Raw genomic sequence first — 20,609 nt, 5'->3', positions numbered from 1 at the left:
TAGAACATAAGATATAGGAACAAAATCTGGCCATTTGGCCCATCAAGTCTGCTCCGCCATATCATCATGCCTGACCCAATTTTCCTCTCAGCCCCGATCTCCTGCGTTGTCTTGGTTACCCTTTGTGTCCTGACCAATCAAAAATCTATCAACCTCTCCTGTAAATATACACAAAGACTTGGCCTCCACAGCTGCCTGTGGCAAAGAATTTCACAGATTCACCACACACTGGCTAAAAATATTCTTCCTTATCTCCATTCTAAAAGGATGCCCCTCTTTTCTGAGGATGAGTCTTCTGGTCTTAGACTCTCCCACCATACGAAACCTTCTCTCCACATTCACCCTATCAGGGCCTTTCACAATCAATAGGTTTCAATGAGGTCACCCCTCATTCTTCTGAATTCCAGTGAATACAGACCCAGAGGCATCGCATCCTCTTCATATGACAAAACATTCAATTCTGCAATCATTTTTGTGAACCTCCTTTGAACCTCCTCCAGTTTCAGCACATCCTTTCTAAGATAAAGGGCCCAAAATTGCTCACAACACTGCAAGTGAGGCCTCATCAACGCTTTATAAAGTTTCAACATTACATCTTCACTTTTATATTCTAGTCCTCTAGAGGCTGGTTGTGGACTACTGGAGGAATGGAGACAGGCTCGTCCCTATTGACATCAATGGATCTCGGGTTGGGAGGGTGAACAGCTTTAAGTTCCTTGGCATAAACATCACCGAGGATCTCATGTGATCTGTACATACTGGCTATGTGGTGAAAAAAGCACAACAGCTCCTCTTTCACCTCGGATGGTTGAAGAAGTTTAGTGTGGGGCCCCAAAATCCCAAGAACTTTCTATAACAGCACAATTGAGAGCATCCTGACTGGCTGCATCACTGCCTGGTACGGAACCTGTACTTCTCTCAATCGCAGGACTCTGCAGAGAGCGGTGCAGACAGCCCAGTGCATCTGTAGATGTGAACTTCCCACTATTCAGGACACTCACAAAGACAGGTGTGTATAAAGGGCCCAAAGGATCATTGGGGAGCCGAGTTAAACCACAAACTGTTCCAGCGGCTACCATCCGGGAAACGGTACCGCAGCATGAAAGCCAGGACCAACAAGCTCCGGGACAGCTTCTTCCACAAGGCCATCAGACTGATGAACTCACGCTGACACAACTGTATTTCAATGCTATATTGACTATCCTGTTGTACATGCTATTTATTATAATTACTATAAATTGCACATTGCACATTTAGACAGATTTTTACTCCTCATGTATATGAAGGATGGCTATGGGGATCAGGGGGTATGGAGGGAAGGCTGGTGCAGGGTTCTGAGTTGGATGATCAGCCATGATCATAATAAATGGCGGTGCAGGCTCGAAGGGCCGAATGGCCTACTCCTGCACCTATTTTCTATGTTTCTATGTTTCTATGTAATAAAGTCAATTCAATTCAAGGAATGCAAACATTGCATCTGCCTTCCTCACTACAGACTCAACTTACAAATCTCAGTATTTTGCACTTTCTCTCCATTTAGAAAATAGTCAATCCTTTCATTTCTTCTATCAAAGTGCACGACCATACACTTCCCGACATTATATTCCATCTGCCATTTCTTTGCCCATTTTCCTAATCTCGCTATTCCTCTAAACAATCTGCCCCTCCACCCGTCTTCATATCGTCTGCAAACTTTGCAACAAAGCCATCAATTCCATCATCCAAATCACATAAAACATAAAAAGAGTCGGCCCCAATACAGACCCCTGTCGTAGCCAGCCAAAAAAGGCTCTCTTTATTCCCACTCTTTGCCTCCTGCTAATCATCCACTGTTTTATCCGTGTTAGAACCTTTACTGTAATACCATGGGCTTGTAGCTTGTTAAGCAGCCTCATCTGTGGAAGCTTGTCAAAGGCCTTTTGAAAATCCAAGTAATCGACATCAACTGATTCTCCTTTGTTTATCCTGCTTGCTACTTCTTCAAAGAATTCCAACAGATTTGTAAGGCAAAATTTTCCCTTGCGGACTACGGCCTATTTTATCATGTGCCTCCAAGTACCCTGAGACCTCACCCTTAATAATCAACTCTAACATCTTCCCAGCCACTGGGATCAGACTAACTGGCCTGTAGTTTCCTTTTTTCTGCCTCTCTTCCTTCTTGAAGAGTAGAGTGATATTTGCAATTTTCCAGTCTTCCGGAACCTGTCCAGAATGTAGTGATTTTCAGTTTCCCATCTTGGGAAATGGTAACGGTAACTTCACAAACATCATGCCCCCTGATTCCTGGAACTTACACAATATGGCTAGTGTCTTCCACATGAAGACTGAGCAAAATATTTATTATTATTATTATTATTATTAATTAGTCTGCTATTTCATTGTCTTCCGTTACTACCTCTCCAGCATAATTTTCCAGTGGTCCAATAAGCATTCTGGCTTCTCTTTTACACTTTATGTATCTGAATAAATTTTTGGTATACTCTTTAATATTATTGTCTCGCTTACTTTCATATTCTATCTTTATCTTTTCAATGACTTTTTTAATTGCTTTCTGTTGGTTTTTAAGTGTCCCAATCCTCTAATTTCCCAATAATCTTTGCTCTATTATATTCCCTCTCTTTGGATTTTATATTGGCTTTGACTTCTCTTGTTAGCCATGGTTGTGTCATCTTTCCTTTCGAATATTCTTTCCTCTTTGGGATGTATATATCCTGTGCCTTCCGAATTGCTTCCAGAAATTCCAGCTATTGCTGCTCTGCCGTCATCCCTGCCAGTGTTCTTTTCCAATCAATTCTGGCCAACTCCTCTCTCATGCCTCTGTAATTCCCTTTACTCCACTGTAATACCAATACATCTGACTTTAGCTTCTCCTTCTCAAATTACAGGGTGAATTCTATCATAATATGATCACTTCCCCTAAGGGGTCTTCTACCTTAAGCTCTCTAATCAATTCTGGTTCATTGCACAACACACAGTCCAGAATAACTGATTCGCCAGTGAGCTCAGCTACGAGCTGATCTAAAAAGCCATCTTGTAGGCACTCTAGAAATTCCTTCTTCTGTATCCAGCACCAACTTGATTTTCCCCAACTATCTGCATATTGAAGTCCCCCATGACTATTATAGCATTGCCTTTTTAGCATACATTTTCTATCTCCTGTTGTAATTTGTAGACCACATCCTTACTACTGTTTGGGGGTCTGTATACAACGCTCAACAGTTCCTTAGCTCCATCCACAATGATTCAACACCTTACAGTCCTTCTAATGATTTGATTTCATTTTTACCAGCAAAGCAACACTGTGCCCTCTGCCTTCCTGCCAATCCTTTCGATACAATGTGTATCTTTGGACAGTAACCCACCCCAGCTATAATCTTTCAGCCATGATTCAGTGATGCCTACAACATCATATCTGCCAATCTGCAACTGTGTTGCAAGTTCATCTACCTTATTCCGTATACTGCGCACATTCAGATACAATACCTTCAATGCTTTTTGATTTTGTCACCCTTTTCGATTTTGTCACACCACGTTAACTTTTTGATCCCTAACGTTGTCTGAGGCCTTACCAACATTTGCCTCCACAACCTCTCCACTACCTGCCCTGGCACCCATCCTCCTGCAACTCTAGTTTAAACCCCACCGTGCAGCATTAACAAACCTTTCCACTGGGATACTAGTCCCTTCCAGTTCAGGTGCAAACCCTCCCTTCTGCATTGGGACAACGTTCCCTGGAAGAGAGCCCAATGATCCAAAAAATTCATGCCTTTCCTCCTATACCAACTCCTTAGCTACGTATTAAACTGCATAATCTTCCTAGTTCTAGCCTCACTAGCACGTGGCACAGGAAGCAGTTGTGTGATCACAACCCTGGAGGTCCTGCCCTTTAACTTCGAACCTAACTCCCTGAACTCTCTATGTAGAACCTCATCACTTGTCCAACCCATGTCATTGGTCCCTACATGCACCATGACTTGTGGCTGTTCACCCGCCCACTTAAGAATACTGAGGAGTCGATCTGAGATATCCTGGACCCTGGCACCAGAATTGATTAGAGAGCTTAGGGTAGAAGAACCCGGGAATCTCGTTCTTGCCTACAGAACCTCCCGTCTGTTCCCCGACTGAATCCTATATCACCACAGCGTGCCTCATATTCCCCCTTCCTCTCTTGAGTCCCAGAGGTAGACAGTGCCAGAGACCTGACCATTTTTCTCTGTTAGGTCACCCCCGCACCCCACAACAGTATTCAAAGTGATATACCTGTTGTTGAGGGGGGACAGCCATAGGGGTACTCTGCACTGGCTCCTTAACCTCTTTCCCCTTCCTGACTGTCACCCAGTTTCCTTTGTCCTGCACCTTGTGTGTAACTATCTCTCTATATCTCCTATCTATCACCCCTCAGCCTCCTGAATGTTCCAGAGTTCATCCGGTTCCAGATCCAACTCCTTAACGTGGTTTTTTAGAAGCTGCAGCTGGGTTCACTTCTCGCAGTTGTAGTGCTCTGGGAAGGCAGTCCCCTGCCTTCCCACATTCTGCAAGAGGGGCATTGCACTATCCTGACGAAGGGTCTCGGCCTGAAACGTTGACTACACCTCTTCCTAGAGATGCTGCCTGGCCTCCTGCTCCTGACCAGCAACTTTTATGTGTGTTGCTTGAATTTCCAGCATCTGCAGAATTCCTGTTGTTTGCACTATCCTGCCTGTAGTCTCTACCCAGCTGAGCAGATATAAAGAAAAGGAGGAAACACTTGAGCTTTGCTTTCTCCGAGTGAAACCTCTCTTTGATGAAGCCTCAAAGAGCTAAAGCCTTAAGATCGCCACTCTGATTATGTCCACTCAGACGATGGCTGCTGCGCTTGCTCCTGCCTTCCTTTAGTTTGCTGTTACTAATTAATCCCACATGCCGATTGGTCACTGGTCAAAGCTCTATTCCTCTGAACCGCTGCTGCCTTTTATCCTCGGGCAGTGGACCTGATTGAAGTCTCCTCCTCTCCAAACTTCTGATGTCCGGATTGGCTACTGGTCAAAGCTCTATTATTTGGTTAAGAAGCTTCGTCAGAGATTGTCTGCTCGGCGTCAGTGGTCACAGTGGTCAGGATTTGTGATTATGCACCAGCTGCTCATACGACCATCCACCACTTGCCCCCATAGCTTCACGTGATCCTGATCGGTGGAGGGTGGGGGGGCGGGGGTGCTAAACAGGTTTTATCCTTTGCTCAAGGGTGACCTGCAGGCTCGCGGAGGGAAGGAGTGCCTTAGACCTCCTTCGGTAGAGACGTATCTCCCCCCTCCACCGCCATCCACGCCTTGCACTACCTATTGTATTTAATTATACATGAGTGAAGTTATCCATGCTGCTTCAAGAGCCTGATGGTTGAAGGGTAATAACTGTTCCTGAACCTGGTGGTGTCGGACCTGATGGTTGAAGGGTAATAACTGTTCCTGAACCTGGTGGTGTGGGATCTAAGGCTCCTGTACTCCCTCTAGCGAAAAGGAAGCATGGCACGGATGACGGATGCTGTTTTCTTGTGGCAGTGCCCATGTAAATGTGCTGCGTACACCACTTTTTGTAGGCTTTTCCACCTCCTGCAAAAGTGGTCCTATTCAATACTTGCATAAATTTATTGATTTATTTTATTTATTCAGATAGACAGACATCCCACCCTGCAAAAACTTATTTCAGGGAGGTAGCACCATCAATTTGCGGGAGACTCCTGGAACTTCCGGGAGAGGTGGGATGTCTGCAATAGAGCAGCTAGCCAGCTAGTTTAAATAACGTTAGCTATGCTAATGAACGAATGACACCTGTTAAACTCACCTCAACATGTCTTTTACAGTCTTAACCCACCATGGGCAATAGAAAAGTCACTGTTGCAAACAGTGCAGCCAGCAACACTGTCATTATTTTTGACCCCTATTAGGCAGGGGTACACTTTATTGTAGTCTGGGGTGACGTACGTTTCATATTTTCTTGTTTTGGAACACTCATGGCGTGCTCTCTCTCTCTCTCTCGCTCTCTTTATTGCTCTCGCGCACTCTCTTGCTCTCCCTCTCTCGCTCTCAAAAAAATTGATTTCCAAGATAGTGTACGTAATTTGCGGGCATCAGGGAGCCAATATTAATATGCGGGAGACTCCCGGAACTTCCGGGAGAGGTGGGATGTCTAGATAGATTGCAAAATAGACCCTTCTGGCCCTTCAAGCCGTGCTGTTCAGCAATCCCCCAGTTTAATTGGAGCCTAATCAAGGGACGATTTACAACGACCAATTAACCAACTCATTGGTACGTCTGTGGAATGTGGGACGAAATGCACACCGTCATGGGGAGAACGCACAGGCTCCTTACAGGTGGTGGTGGGAACTGAAGATGGGTCACTGGCACTGTAAAGTGCTGTGAGAACACAAACGCAGGTGGAGAGCCACCACTCCTTCCATACTTTGCCATGAGCAGTTGTCAGTTTTTGTGCTATGTTTCTGGAGCAGAATGTGTCGCCACAGCCCAGTGCATCAGCCTTCTAGTGTTTAAAGTAAATTTGTAAACAAAATTTGTATATGACACAACTTCACTTGCCCGTCACTGAACTGAACCGTACCCACAACTTATGACTCATTTTCAAAGACTCTTCATCTCACGTTCTTGATACTTATTGTTTATTTATTTATTATTTTTACTTCTTTTTTCCTTTTGCATTTGCACACGGTTGTTTGTCTGCCTTGTTTCATTAATTCTCTCATTGGATTTACTGATTATGCCCGCAAGAAAACGAATTTCAGGGTTTTATATGGTGACATATATGGACTTCGATAACAAATCTACTTTGAACTTTTAACTTTGAGTATACTACCCTGAAGTTCTTTTTCTTGTGGGCATTCACAGTAGAAGAGATTTCGGAAGACAAATAACCAAAAGCTTAACTTGCAGGTTGAGTCGTTGGTACAAAAGGCAAGTACAATGTAGCATTCATTTCAAGAGGACTAGAATACAAAAGAAAGAATGTAATATGAGGCTTTAAAAGACATTGGTCAGACTGCATTTAGAGTACTGTGTACAGTTTAGGCCCCTCATCTAAGGAAGGATGTGCTGGCATGAAGAGGTTCACAGAATGATCTGGGAATGAAAGGGTTAACTTATGTCATGCATTTACACGGCAGGGAAACCAACTTATTTTAATTAATTTACTTTAATTTTTTTTTTATCTGTGCTGACCAAGGTCGCTTACACATCTTATCTCATTTGCCTGTGTTTGGTCTATATCTCCCCAACCCAGGGGTTTCCAACCTGGGGTCCATGGACTTCTTGCTTAATAGCATTGCTCCATGGCATAAAGAAAGTTGGGAACCCCTGATCTAGTCATAGTCATAGTCATAGTCATACTTTATTGATCCCGGGGGAAATGGGTTAATATTTCTATCCATTTACCTCTCTAAATGTTTCTTAATGGTCATAGTTGTATCTACTGGGCCTATACTCCCTGGGGTTTAGAAGAAGGTGGAGGATTAGCATTAAAATCTATTAAATACTGAAAGGCCTAGATAGGGTGGATGTGGAGAGGATGTTTCCGATAGCGGAGGAGTCTAGGACCCAAGGGCACAGCCTCAGAATAGAGGGATGTCCCTTTAGAACAGAGATGAAGAGGAATTTCTTTAACTGAAGGATGGTGAATCTGTGGAATTCATTAATACCGACAGCTGTGGAAGCCAAGTCATTGGATATATTTAAAGTGGAGGTTGATAAGTTCTTGATTAGTCAGGGTGTCAAAGGTTACGGGGAGAAGGCAGGAGAATGGGGTTGAGAGGGAAAATAAATCAGACATGGTGGAATGGCCGAGCAAACTTGATGGGCTGAATGGCCTAATTCTGCTCATATGTCTTACAGTCTTGCAGTCTTATAGGCTACAGCTCCCCCCAGTAGATTGTACCCCTCAACAGTATCTAAAATGGTATACCTTTTATTGAGGGGAATGACCACAGGGGTGCATTTTTCTGACTGAATGTTGCCCTTCCTTCTCCTGACAGTCATCCAGTTACCTGCCTCCTGCAACCCAGGGATAACTACCTCCCTGTAGCTCCTATCTATCACTTCCTCAGTCTCCTGTATGTCAATTTGTTGGCCAGCTCCAATTATAGTTAAATGTTATGGGGAGGAGGCAGTAGAATGGGGTTGAGAGTAATAAGGTGTCGTAAGAGGACACGACCCACCCAGCCAACACTCTTTTCGTCCCTCTTCCCTCCGGGAGAAGGCTCAGGAGCTTGAAGACTTGTATGGCCAGATTTGGGAACAGCTTCTTTCCAACTGTGATTAGACTGCTGAATGGATCCTGACCCGGATCTGGGCCGTACCCTCCAAATATCCGGACCTGCCTCTCGGTTTTTATGCACTACCTTACTTTCCATTTTCTATTTTCTATTTATGATTTATAATTTAATTTTTTAATACTTACTATCGATTTGTACTCCAGGGAGTGGGAAGTGCAGAATCAAATATCGCTGTGATGATTGTATGTTCTAGTATCAATTGTTTGGCGACAATAGAGTATAATAAATCAGCTAGGATGGAATGGCAGAACAGATTTGATGGGCTGAATGGCTTAATTCTGCTCCTACGTCTTATGGATCAACCTGTGGTCAGGGCCCACACTTGTAGAACTACAAGCCCCACCTCCCACTCCTCCTCCTCCTATTACTGTGGAGTATGAAACTAATTTAATGGCAATGACATTAACGCAGTATCAGTCTGTACAGATCCATGTACTGTTAACGGAGATATTTAAAAATAAATCACGAGTCACACCAGTGGATACGTGGTGTGACTGATTAAATTAAGCATTGGAATGGTTTAGCAACACTTCACACTCACTGAACATGTCTTATGCAGGTCCTGTTTGTCTTTGGAACAGACATTCTCAGTGATGTGCTTCCCTCACACTGTGCCTCTGCTGGGGTTCCCTTACAACGACAGTCCAGCTCCTGGCCTTCACGTGTGGCCCGGCGGAACCATTCCTACTGACAGGTGAAGGGGGCAAAGGTGGGTTACAGGCCCCTGAAAACAATTCACTTTGGGCAGATGGAGCTTGTCAGCTGTGGTTGGCAGCTCACTTAGGAGAAGGAAAACTCTGATCCCAAACCTCCTCTGCCTTGCAGCTACACCTACTCATGGAGAAATCTTCAGGAGTAAACTCTGAGGAAGATCTTAGAGCTCGAGTCCGTAAGGTAGTTCAACATAGACTGGCGGCCCCTGCGATGTGGCTGGTGTCAAACTGTACTGTCTCTGCCATTCCTTTGGGTTCATCAGATGCATGGGGAGGGCTGCTACATGGGCAACAGCTTGCTCTCCATATCGTACTGCCTTGGCTTGAGTATCATGTAGAGAGCTAGGACTCAACATCCATGGTCAACACCAACCAATGGAGGGCCTCAATGTCCGTGATTATTCCTGGAGGAATTCTACATGTTACTTACTAACTTAAGCCCATCACTCCTACTGGGGCATAAGCTGCTGGCAACAGCTCACCAGAGCTCCTAGTCCTGGGCCAGTCTTTCAACTTGTCTCCAGGTCTAGCCCATTGTCAAAGATCCTTCCTCTCCCAGGGATGACCTTCTGTTCAAAGTTCAAGGTAAATTTATTATCAAAGAACATATATGTCACCCTATATAACCCTGAGGTGCATTTTCTTGCGGGCATTCTCAATAAATTCATGGAATAATAACCATAACAGAATCAATGAAAGTCTGCATCTACCATGGCGTTTACCCATTGTGCAAAAGACAACAAATAGTGCAAATACAAAAAGAATAATAATCAATAAATAAACAATTAATATCGAAAACATGAGTTGAACAGTTCTTGAAAATGAGTCCACAGGTTGTGGTAACAGTTCAGTGATGAGGAAGTGAAGTTGAGTAAAATTATCCCCACTGGTTCAGGAGCCTCATGGCTGAGGGGTAATGACTGTTCCTGAATGTGGTGGTGAAAGTCCTGAGGCTCCTGTACCTTCTTTCTAATGGCAGCAGTGAGAAGAGAGCATGGCCTGGGTGGTGGGGGTCCCTGATAATGGATGCTGCTTTTCTCCAATGATGGACTGGGCCATATCTATTACTTTTTGTAGGATTTTCCACTCAAAGGCATTGGTATTTCCATATTAGGCTGTGATGCAACCAGTCACGATACTCTCCACCACTCACCTATAGAAGTTTGTCAGAGATTTATATGTCACGCCGACTCTTTGCAAACTCCTAAGGAAGTAGAGGTGATGCCGTGCTTTCTTCATAATGGCACTTACATGCTTGGCCCAGGCAGGTCCTCCGAAATAATAACACCGAGGAACTTAAAGTCCCTATCCCTCTCCACCTCCGATCCTCCGATGAGGACTGGCTCACGGTTCTCAGGTTTCCTTCTGTTGGATAACCAGAATCTACTGTCTAATTAAAGCGGAGGCTAATGGGCTCTTGATTGGCCAGGACGTCAAAGGCTGCAGTGAGAAGGCAGGAGAATGGGGTTGAGAAGGTTTATAAGTCAGCCATGATGGAACGACAGAGCAGACTTGATGGGCTGAATGGCTTAATGCTCCTCCTATGTCTAATAGTCTTACGTCTTATGGACAGTACAGGGGATGGCGGGGGGAGGTGATTTCAGAAGTATGTCCTTTACCCAGAGAGTTGTGTGGAATGCATTGCCTGGTGTGGTGGTTAGAGGCTGAAACAGTAGAGACATTTAAGAGTTTCTTAGATAGGCCCATGGATGATAGAAAAATAGAAAAATAGAGGGTTATATGGGAGGGAAGGGTTAGATTGAGTTTAGAGTAGGTTAAAAGGCCAGCACATCATTGTGGGCTGAAGGGCCTCTCCTGTGATGTAATGTTCTTTGTTCTATGATTGCAGCTTCTTTTACAGGACCAAAAGGCGTTATTGTCCTTTTGAAATGTATTTTATATGATCGCAAGACGCTGCTGGACGTTAAGAACTTAAAGTACTTGCAGGTCTGCCCCGTCAGCGAGTTGTTTGTAGCTGGAGAACTGAAACAGCTGGACTTGGTGCGGATCGTGCTGCTGCCTGCGTCAGAGAGGCGTCGGAGGAGCTGGTGCGCAGTTTAACAGTTAATCGCTTTTCTTGTAATTGCAAGCCCCTGTTGGACATTGTTAATGTGGAGTGCTGCAAGTCCGCTTCACTGAGTTATTGTCAAATGATGGGGAGGCTGCGTGGCCTCGGTCGTGGTGAGATCTAGGGTTCAAGTTGAGGTGTTGCCTGTTTACAACTGCCCATGAGAGAGGCATTGGAGTCGGTGCTGCTCTCCAGTGTTCACTGAGCAAAAGACAAGCTGCATTGCGTTAGTCTGCAGATTTCTGCAACATTCATGGCCTCATGGTCTTGGGCTATCTATTTTCTGTGACTGTATTTCACTGCTGTCATATATGTGCTATGTGTGGGCACGTGGCCAAGTGGTTAAGGCATTGGACTAGCGACCTGAAGGTCGTGAGTTCGAGCCCCAGCCGAGGGAATGTGCTGTGTCCTTGAGCAAGGCACTTAATCACACATTGCTCTGCGACGACACTGGTGCCAAGCTGTATGGGTCCTAATGCCCTTCCCTTGGACAACACTGGTGTTGTGGAGAGGGGAAACTTGCAGCACGGGCAACTGCTGGTCTTTGATACAACCTTGCCCAGGCCTGCGCCCTGGAGAGTGAAGACTTTCCAGGCGAGATCCATGGTCTCACAAGACTAACGGATGCCTTTAATTTAATATGTGCTATATGCACCTTGTGCTGTGTGTGACTGTTGGTACTGTCTTTTGCACCTTGGCCTTGGAGGAGTGCTCTTTCGTTCTGCTGTATTCATGGGTAATCATGTATGTTTGAATGACAATTAAACTCAAACTTGAACTTCTACATTTAGTGTCCACTTTTTTTAGGTATACCTTTACACCTGCTCATTAATGCAAATATCTAATCATGTGGCAGCAACTCAATGCATAAAAGCATGCAGACATGGTCAAGAGGTTCAGTTGTTTTCAGACCAAGCATCAGAATGGGGAAGAAATGTGACCTAAGTGACTTTGACCATGGAATGATTGTTGCCAGGCAGGGTGGTTGAGTATTTCAGAATACTGCTGATGATCTGGGATTTAATTTTTTTTAATTGAGATACAGTGTGGAATAGGCCCTTCCAGTCCTTTGAGCCGTGCCACCCAGCAATCCTCTAATTTAATCCTAGCCTAATCATGGGACAATTTAAAATGACCAATTAACCTTCCAATTGGCATGTCTTTGGACTGCAGGAGGAAACTGGAGTACCCGGAGGAAACCCACACAGTCGTGGGGAGAACGCATAAACTCCTTACAGGCAGCAGTGGGATTTGAAGCTGGGTCACCTGTACTGCGAAGTGCTGTGCTACGGTGCTGCCCACACACACCAGCCTCTAGAGTTTACGGAGAACGGTGCAAAAAATGAAAAACAAGTGTTGGCAGTTCTGTGGGCGAAAAAGCCTTGTTAATGAGAGAGGTCAGAAGAGAATGGCCAGACTGGTTCAAGCTGACAGGAAGGCGACAGTAAATGAAATAACCATGTGTTACAACATTGACCTGCAGAAGAGCATCTTTGAACACTCAACACGTCAAACCTTGAAGGGGATGGGTTACAACAGCAGAAGGCCACACCAAGTTCCACTTCAGTACCTAATTAAGTGGCCACTGAGTGTACAGTATGCTTTTTGCAATTCAAATTCCTTCTCTCTGTGCTAATTCAAAACAGGCTTCACAGGGTTAACAGCTGCATGGTGGATGGGGTAGATGCTGGGGGCTCTGGACCAGAGGAGCAGTAATAGTTAGCTCTCGCCTGCCAAGCAGCCAGAGCTGGGAAGGTGATAGTTAATTTGCCAACGAGAGCAGTGTGTGATTAAGAAGGACAATATTGTAATCACGCTGGGACCACTACAAGAGTCTCCACAAAGACATGTTATCACTGACGTTATACTTTATTCTACAAATCACAGCAACACTGGAATTGTGTCCAACAGGATTACAATATTAAAACCACGTTTTATATTACAGCTTCAGACCCTGCAGTGGTCTTAATGGAAGACTTCTTTGCTTGTAAAAATCTTGCCAAATTAGCCTCTTTTGAGTTCTTGTTTTGAAAGTCATTATGGTGCCAATTTAAACCAAAGGTTATTTTTCAAAAGCAGTTTACAAGAAAAGTACTGCATTTATACAGTGCCTTGCATATCCTCATGACGTGCTACTCACTTTCATGGACTCAAGTTCTCGATAATTATTGCTTATTTATTCATTGCTATTATTATCAGGAGGGGAGGAGAAGATGGCAGTGCGACGCAGCGTGCGCGGCCGCTCCGAAATTATATCATATTTGTAAGTAGGACGCCGTGCACAATCCTGATTTGATGGAGATGGACGTGAGAAGCACGGAGGAACATCTGGAGAAACTTCTGAAATGCCTGCTTCGCTGCTGCTGCTACTGTGTGATCGAGAATCTCCGGAGGGGAAGGCCCCAAATCCTCGGCTTTGCCTGTTGCCTGTTGCCGGGGCTGGGGTCGAAGCGCTCAGCAGAGATGGTGCTCGGTGTCGGAGGGCTGGTCGGAGGCTCGAAGTTTTCGGACGGACTCAAGAGTTGGCTGTGGTCGGGTGCTTCCAGGGTGCTGCATTGGCAAGTTTGCGGTGCTGGAGGTTCACGGCAGGGAGAGTTTCTCCCTTCTACCGTCTGCGTGAGATGATGGGATTTTCGAGAGACTTTGAGACTTTTTTTTTACCATGCCCATGGTCTGTTCTTTATCAAATTACGGTATTGCTTTGCACCGTTGTAACTATATGTTATAATTATGTGGGTTTTGTCAGTTTTTTTTAGTCTTGGTTTGTCTTGTGTTTCTGTGATATCATTCATGGAGGAACATTGTATCATTTCTTAATGCATGCATTACTAAATGACAATAAAAGAGGACTGCGTGTCCTCATAATCTAATCTAATTATCATTTTTCTATTTGTATTTGCACAGTTCATTGTCTTTGAACATAGGTTGTTTGTCTTGTGTACAGTTTTGCATTGATTCTATTGTTTTACTTTGTACTTACTGTAAATGCCTGCAAGAAAATGAACCTCGGGGTTGTATATGTTGACATGTGTACTTTGATAATAAATGTACTTTGAATTTTGACCTTTGAACATCTCTAACCATTCTACACCCACCGACGTACATATTTCTGATTCTGGGAAAGGCAAAGTCAAAGCCAGGTTTATCATCATAATATACACAAGTCCACGTGGGCACAGGTACAATGAAAAACCTACTTGCAGCAGTGTCACAGACACAGAGCATTAGATACACAAAACATTCACTAGAAAATCAAATTATGTACATTTTTACAAGAAAACATGCAATTAGAACTAAAAGAGGAATCCATTGTTGTGTAAACTGTACTGAGGTAGTGATTAGGGTTGTGCCAGTTGGTTCAAGACCCGAATGGTTGAAGGGAAGTTGTTGTTCTTGAATTTGGTGGTGTGGGACTTCAGGCTTTTGTATCTCCTTCCTAATGGGAACTTGGAGAAGATGGCTTGACGCAGATGGTAGGGATCTTTGACAATAGATGCTTCCTATCTGAGGTAGCGCCTCCTGTATATGCTACTGTGGGTGTGGAGGGACGTGTCTATGGTGTACGTGCTGGGGAGAGTCCACATGCTCTGCAGCTTCTTACATCCCTGTGCATTCGATTTGCAATGCCAGATTGTGATGCAACCTATTAGGATTGCCACTGCAACGGCTATCATGACTACTCAATGCTGGAGGAGCTCAGCAGGTCAGGCCCCATCTATGGAAATGAATAAACAGTCGACGTCATGGCTGTTGGTTAGTTAACTTCAGACAGTGCTTGATATATAAGCCTATCCGATATAGGAGCAGAATTAGGCCAGTTGGCCCATCAGGTCTGCTCTGCCATTCCATAATGGCTGATTTGTTATCACTCTCAACCCCATTCTCCTGCCTTATGCTCATAACCTTTGACACCCTGACTATTCAAGAACTTGTCAACCTCCACTTTAAATATACCCCGTGACTTGGCCTCCCAAGCCATCTGCGGCAATGTATTCCACAGATACACCACCCTCTGGCTAAAGAAATTCCTTCTCATCTCTGTTCTAAATGGACATCCCTCTATTCTGAGGCTGTGCTCTCTGGTCGTGGAGTCCTCCACTGTAGGAAACATCCTCTCCACGTCCACTCGATCTCCGCCTTTCAACGTTTGATAGATTTCAATGAGACCCTCTCATTCTTCTAAACTCCAGAGAGTACAGACCCAGAGCCATCAATCGAAACAAATCCACAAAGGATTGTAAACGTTGCAGTGACCTTAATTAGAAGCACATTCATGTTTTTCCTCGCATTCGTGTGGCATGGTAGAATAGCGGTTAGCATAATGTGATTGCAGTTCCAGGTTCAGTTCTGCTGTTGCCTGTAGGAAGTTGTACATTCTCCCCATGAACATGTGTGTGTTTCCTCTGGGTACCTCTTCCCACTTTCCAAAAATGTACAGCTTAGTAAGTCAAAATACACAAAATGCAGGTCAGCAGGTCAGGCAGTATCTATGGAGAGGATTAAAGTGCTGGAGTTTTGGACTGAGACCCTTCATCTGACTTGAAGGGACTGAAATGTCGGCTCTTTATTCCTCTCCATTGACATTGCCTGACCTGCTGAGTTCCTCCAGCATTTTGTGTGTGTTATTCTGGATTTCTAGCATCTGCAGAATCTTTTGTGTTTAGGCTTAGTAGCTCAATTGGTGTCATGGTTATAATGAGACAGCACGGGTTTGTTGGGCTGAAAGGGCCTGTTACTCTGTTGTCATCAACATCATCATCATGAGCCATGTTGTATGACATGGGCAATCATGGTCTCATGACCATGATTGTTCTTGGCACATCTTTCTACAGAAGTGGTTTGTCATTACCCTTTCCTGGGCAATATTTTTTTCAAAATAGGTGACCCCAGCCTTCATCAATACTCTTGATGTTGCAGTGTTTGCTGAACTTGGCAATTAGCTTGCAGATGTTTCATCACCAAGTGAGGTGACATCGTCATTGCGCAGTTGTTGGTGCCTTGGTCCTGATTGGCTACCCCTTCAGTTGACCTTTGAATTCTAACCACCTCAACCCGAGCAACCAATATTCACCATTATCAACACTCTTCAGAGATTGTCCGCCTGGTGTCAGTAGATGCATAACCACGAATTGTGATATGCACCAGCTGCCCATATGGCCATCCACCACCTGCTCCCATGGCTACACCTTGCCCAAGGGTGACTTGCAGGCTAGCAGAGGGGAGGAGCACCTTACACCTCCTTTGGTAGAGACGTATCTCCACCCCGCCACCTACTGTGCTGTACCTCTAAATAAAAATATAAATAAATAAACTTTAATTTGAGTGGGCTGTGTGGAATATGAGAGGTCGTGGGTTAAGGGTGAAAGGTGAAAATTTTAAGGGGAACGTAAGAGGGAACTCCTCCTCCCTGAGCGTGGCGACAGCGTGGAATGAGCTGCCAGTGCAAGCGGTGGAAATGATTTTGATTTCAACGATTAAGAGAAATTTGGATACATACATGGATGTGAGGGGTATGGAGGACTATGGTCCAGGGGAATGATGGGACTAGGTAGTCAAAATGGTTTGGCAAGGAATAGGTAAGCCAAAGGACCTGTTTCTATGCTATGGTTTTCTATGAGTCAATGTCGATGGCCTGTCTTTTTGTTGCTGGGCTGTGTTCCAAGGAGCTGTACATTGTCTTTGTTCTTCGATCCAACCGTCTTTTATACAGGTTATCTACAGCGACTAGCCAGGTGCTGGCAAGGGTTCAGCGGGGGGTGGGGGGTGGTGAGGAACAGCTAATGATAGAATAAATTTCCATCAACCACAGCTTTGCCCTCATACCCGAACTCTCTGAATATCAAGCAGTTTCATTCCTCTCTGCCAAGTTCCAAGTTTATTGTCATCTGAATGTACATATATACAACCAAACAAAACAACGTTCCTCCGGACCACAGTGCACCCACAGCACATAAACCAAAACATTACCACAAGTAAGTTGATAAGATATAATTCAGAATGCATGTACTCAGCAGCATGGGTAAACAGTAAGCAGCTCAGTAAAGAGCTCACTCTCCTAGTGACAAGACCTTGGAGGTGCCAGGGTGTTCACTAGTCTCACAGCCTGAGGGAAGAAGCTGTGACCCAGTCTGGCATTCCTCATTCTGTTGCTCCTGTACCTCCTTCCTGATGGTAGTGGGTCAAAGAGATTGTGGGATGGGTGGCAGGGATCTTCAACAATGACTCAGGTCCTTCATCTGCAACATTCCTGGTAAATGTCACAAATAACACTCACAACATGCTGGAGGAACTCAGCAGGTTGGGCAGCATCCGTGGAAATGATCAGTCAACATTTCGGGCCGGAACCCTTCGTCAGGACTGAAGAGGGAAGGGGCAGAGGCCCTATAAAGAAGGTGGGGGGAGGGTGGGAAGGAGAAGGCTGGTAGGTTCTGGGTGAAAAACCGGTAAGGGGAAAGATAAAGGGGTGGGGGAGGGGAGGCAGGGAGGTGATAGCAGGAAAGGTGAAGAAAGAATAGGGGAAAACACAATGGGTAGTAGAAGGAGGCGGAACCATGAGGGAGGTGATAGGCAGCTGGGGGAGGGGGCAGAGTGAAATAGGGATAGAGGAAGGGAGGGGGAGGGAATTACCGGAAGTTGGAGAATTCAATGTTCGTACCAAGGGGCTGGAGACTACCTAGACGGTATATGAGGTGCTGCTCCTCCAACCTGAGTTTAGCCTCATCATGGCAGTAGAGGAGACCATGTATGGACATATCCGAATGGGAATGGGAAGCAGAGTTGAAATGGGTGGCAACCGGGAGATCCTGTCTGTTGTGGCGGATGGAGTGGAGTGGAGGAGTGGACAGAATGTCACAAATGGGTGTGGGAGGGAGATCACGGTGATCCTCTCAGCAGTTGTTACCATCCAGTGTAGGGACTCGCAGTCTGATGCCTCACAGCTTCTGTACCTTCAGGAAGATTTTGTTAAATCGTTTGTTTTAACAGAGGGAACTGTGTGACTTTGAAATTTTTGGATCTTAGGACCAGATCACAGTTCTCAGGTTACCCAAGTGCCTGGCCTGGATCCATGTTCTACAGTTCACTCTGAAAGTGTACATTTAATTTGGTAAATTGGTTTATTACTGTCACATTACCGCAGTACAGTGAAAAATATTGTTTTGCTTGCCAACCACACAGGTTTCATCACATTAGTACTGCGAATAGTGCGATCACTGGAGTCAATTTGATGTTCTCCCAAGGGGCTATTCCCTTAATGGAGAGTGCCTGTATGTGACTTTGTTTAAGTGTTGGAAGGCTGATGGACGGGGCAGCCACCATTCAGTCCTTAACAGATCGGGGTCAGGGTCCAGTGCCATGGAATGCAAGATGACTGGGGACCCTTCACTGCTACGGCCTTCCTCTGTCTTCACTGGCGTTCTGATGTGTCATCACCTTCCACCAGCTCCACCACTGAAGTCTTGGTTAGATCGCTCTTTGTCCAGATTCTCCCCCTTGACCTTTCCGACATGGGTGAGCCTACCAAGAGCTAAGTGCCGGAAGACTACGTTCCAGACATCATCGGGGTCCAGATCTCAGGAACTCAGAAACCCCTCTACCATGACAAAGTGATAATCCTTGGAGAGGAATCACATTAGTGCATTGAGGTTCAAGGGCAAAGCAGTAACAGAATTCCGAATAGAGTGTTGCAGCTACAGAGACAGTGAAGAAGACAATAAGGTGCAAGGTCATAACAAGGTAGATTGTGAGCTCAAAAATCCATCTTAGCTGAAGAGTAGAGTTGGGTAGAAGTTGCCCTTGAGCCTGGTGGTACATGATTTCAGGCTTTTGTACATTGTGCCCAATGGGAGGGGGCAGAAGCAAGAATGTCTGGGGTGTGGGGGGTCTTACATTATGTCATCTGTTTTACTGAGGTAGTGAGAAGTATGGGCAGAATCCACGGAGAGAAGGCTGGTTTCTTTGATGTGCTGAGCTGTGTCCACAACTCTGCAGTTTTTTGTGCAAGTGTGCACAACAGTTGCCATACCAATCCCTAATGCATCCAGACCGAATGGTGCATTGATAAAATTTGGTAAGAGTCGATGACAACATGGGAAATTTCATTAGCCTCCTGAGGAAGTTCAAACTTCAAAGTAAATTTATTATCAAAGTACATATATGTAAATACAACCTTGAGATTCATTATCTTGCGGGCATACACAGTAAATCCACGAAATACAATACAATCAATGAAAGGCTCCACCCAACAGCACAGTCTGCCAACCAATGTGCAAAGGATGTCAAACTGTGCAAATACAAAAAGAAAGAAAGAATATCAATGTGTAAGTTAGCAATAAATATAGAGAACGTGAGATGAAGAGTGCTTGAAAGTGAGTCCGTAGGTTGTGGGAACATTTCAGTGATGGGACAAGTGAAATTGAGTGAAGTTATCCCCTTTGGTTCAAGAGCCTGGTGGTTGAGGGGCAATATCTGTTCCTGAACCTGGTGATGTGACTCCTGTACCTTCTTCCCGATGGCAGCAGTGAGAAGAGAGCATGTTTTGGGTGGTGGGGGTCCCTGGTGATGGATGCTGCTTTCCTGCAACACTGTTTTATGTAGATGTGCTCAAAGGTCGGGAGGGCTTTACCCATGATGGGCTGGGGGGTATTCACTACTTTTTGTAGGGTTTTCCATTCCAGGGCATTGGTGTTTTTGTTCCAGGCTGCGAATTAGCCAGTCAATATACTCTCCACTACACAGCTATAGAAATTTGCCGCGGTTTTAGATGTCATGTTGAATCTCCACTAACTTCTAAGGAAGTAAAAGCGCTGACATGCTTTCTTCATAATTGCACTTCCATGCTGGGTCAGGACAGGTCCTCTGAAATAATAACACCAAGGAATTTAAAGTTGCTGACCCTGTCCACCTCTGACCCTCTGATGAAGACTGGCTCATGGACCACTGGTTTCCCCCTCCTGAAGTTAGTAATCAATATTAATGAGTAAGAGGTTATTGTTATGGCACGACTCAGCCAGATTTTCAATCTCCCACTCAGCCTATCAACCAGATTTGCAATGTGGGCATCGGTGAGTTTTCTTGGCTTTGACATCATGGTGGCTGGACCGGAACAAGCCGTTGGTTATGCTTGCACCTCTGAACTTGAAGCTGTCAAGGTCCACACTGTTGATGTACTGATGATCACATGCACCGTCCCCCTTCCTGGCAGCAGTGACCATTGAGGGAAAGGTGGTTGACATGACACTGTATCACTAAGCTCTCTATCTCAAGTTCAAGTTTATTGTCATCTGTCTGTACATATATACAAACAAGCCCGACAACATTCCACTGGACCACAGTGCACCCACAAAACACATATCACACACGCCGTGAAAAACAAAATGATACTACACATAATCTCCTTCCTGCACTCCATTTAATTGCTAATTGAGATAAAGGTGTAATGGGTAATGGTGTTCCAGTGCTGGGGAAACCTCCAACCCACAACACAGATGAGTATTCCAGCTGCAATGTATTAGTG

Source organism: Mobula birostris, chromosome 11 (genome assembly GCF_030028105.1).
Source record: "Mobula birostris isolate sMobBir1 chromosome 11, sMobBir1.hap1, whole genome shotgun sequence".
Lineage (NCBI taxonomy): Eukaryota > Metazoa > Chordata > Chondrichthyes > Myliobatiformes > Myliobatidae > Mobula > Mobula birostris.
This window is presented reverse-complemented; position numbering follows the sequence as displayed.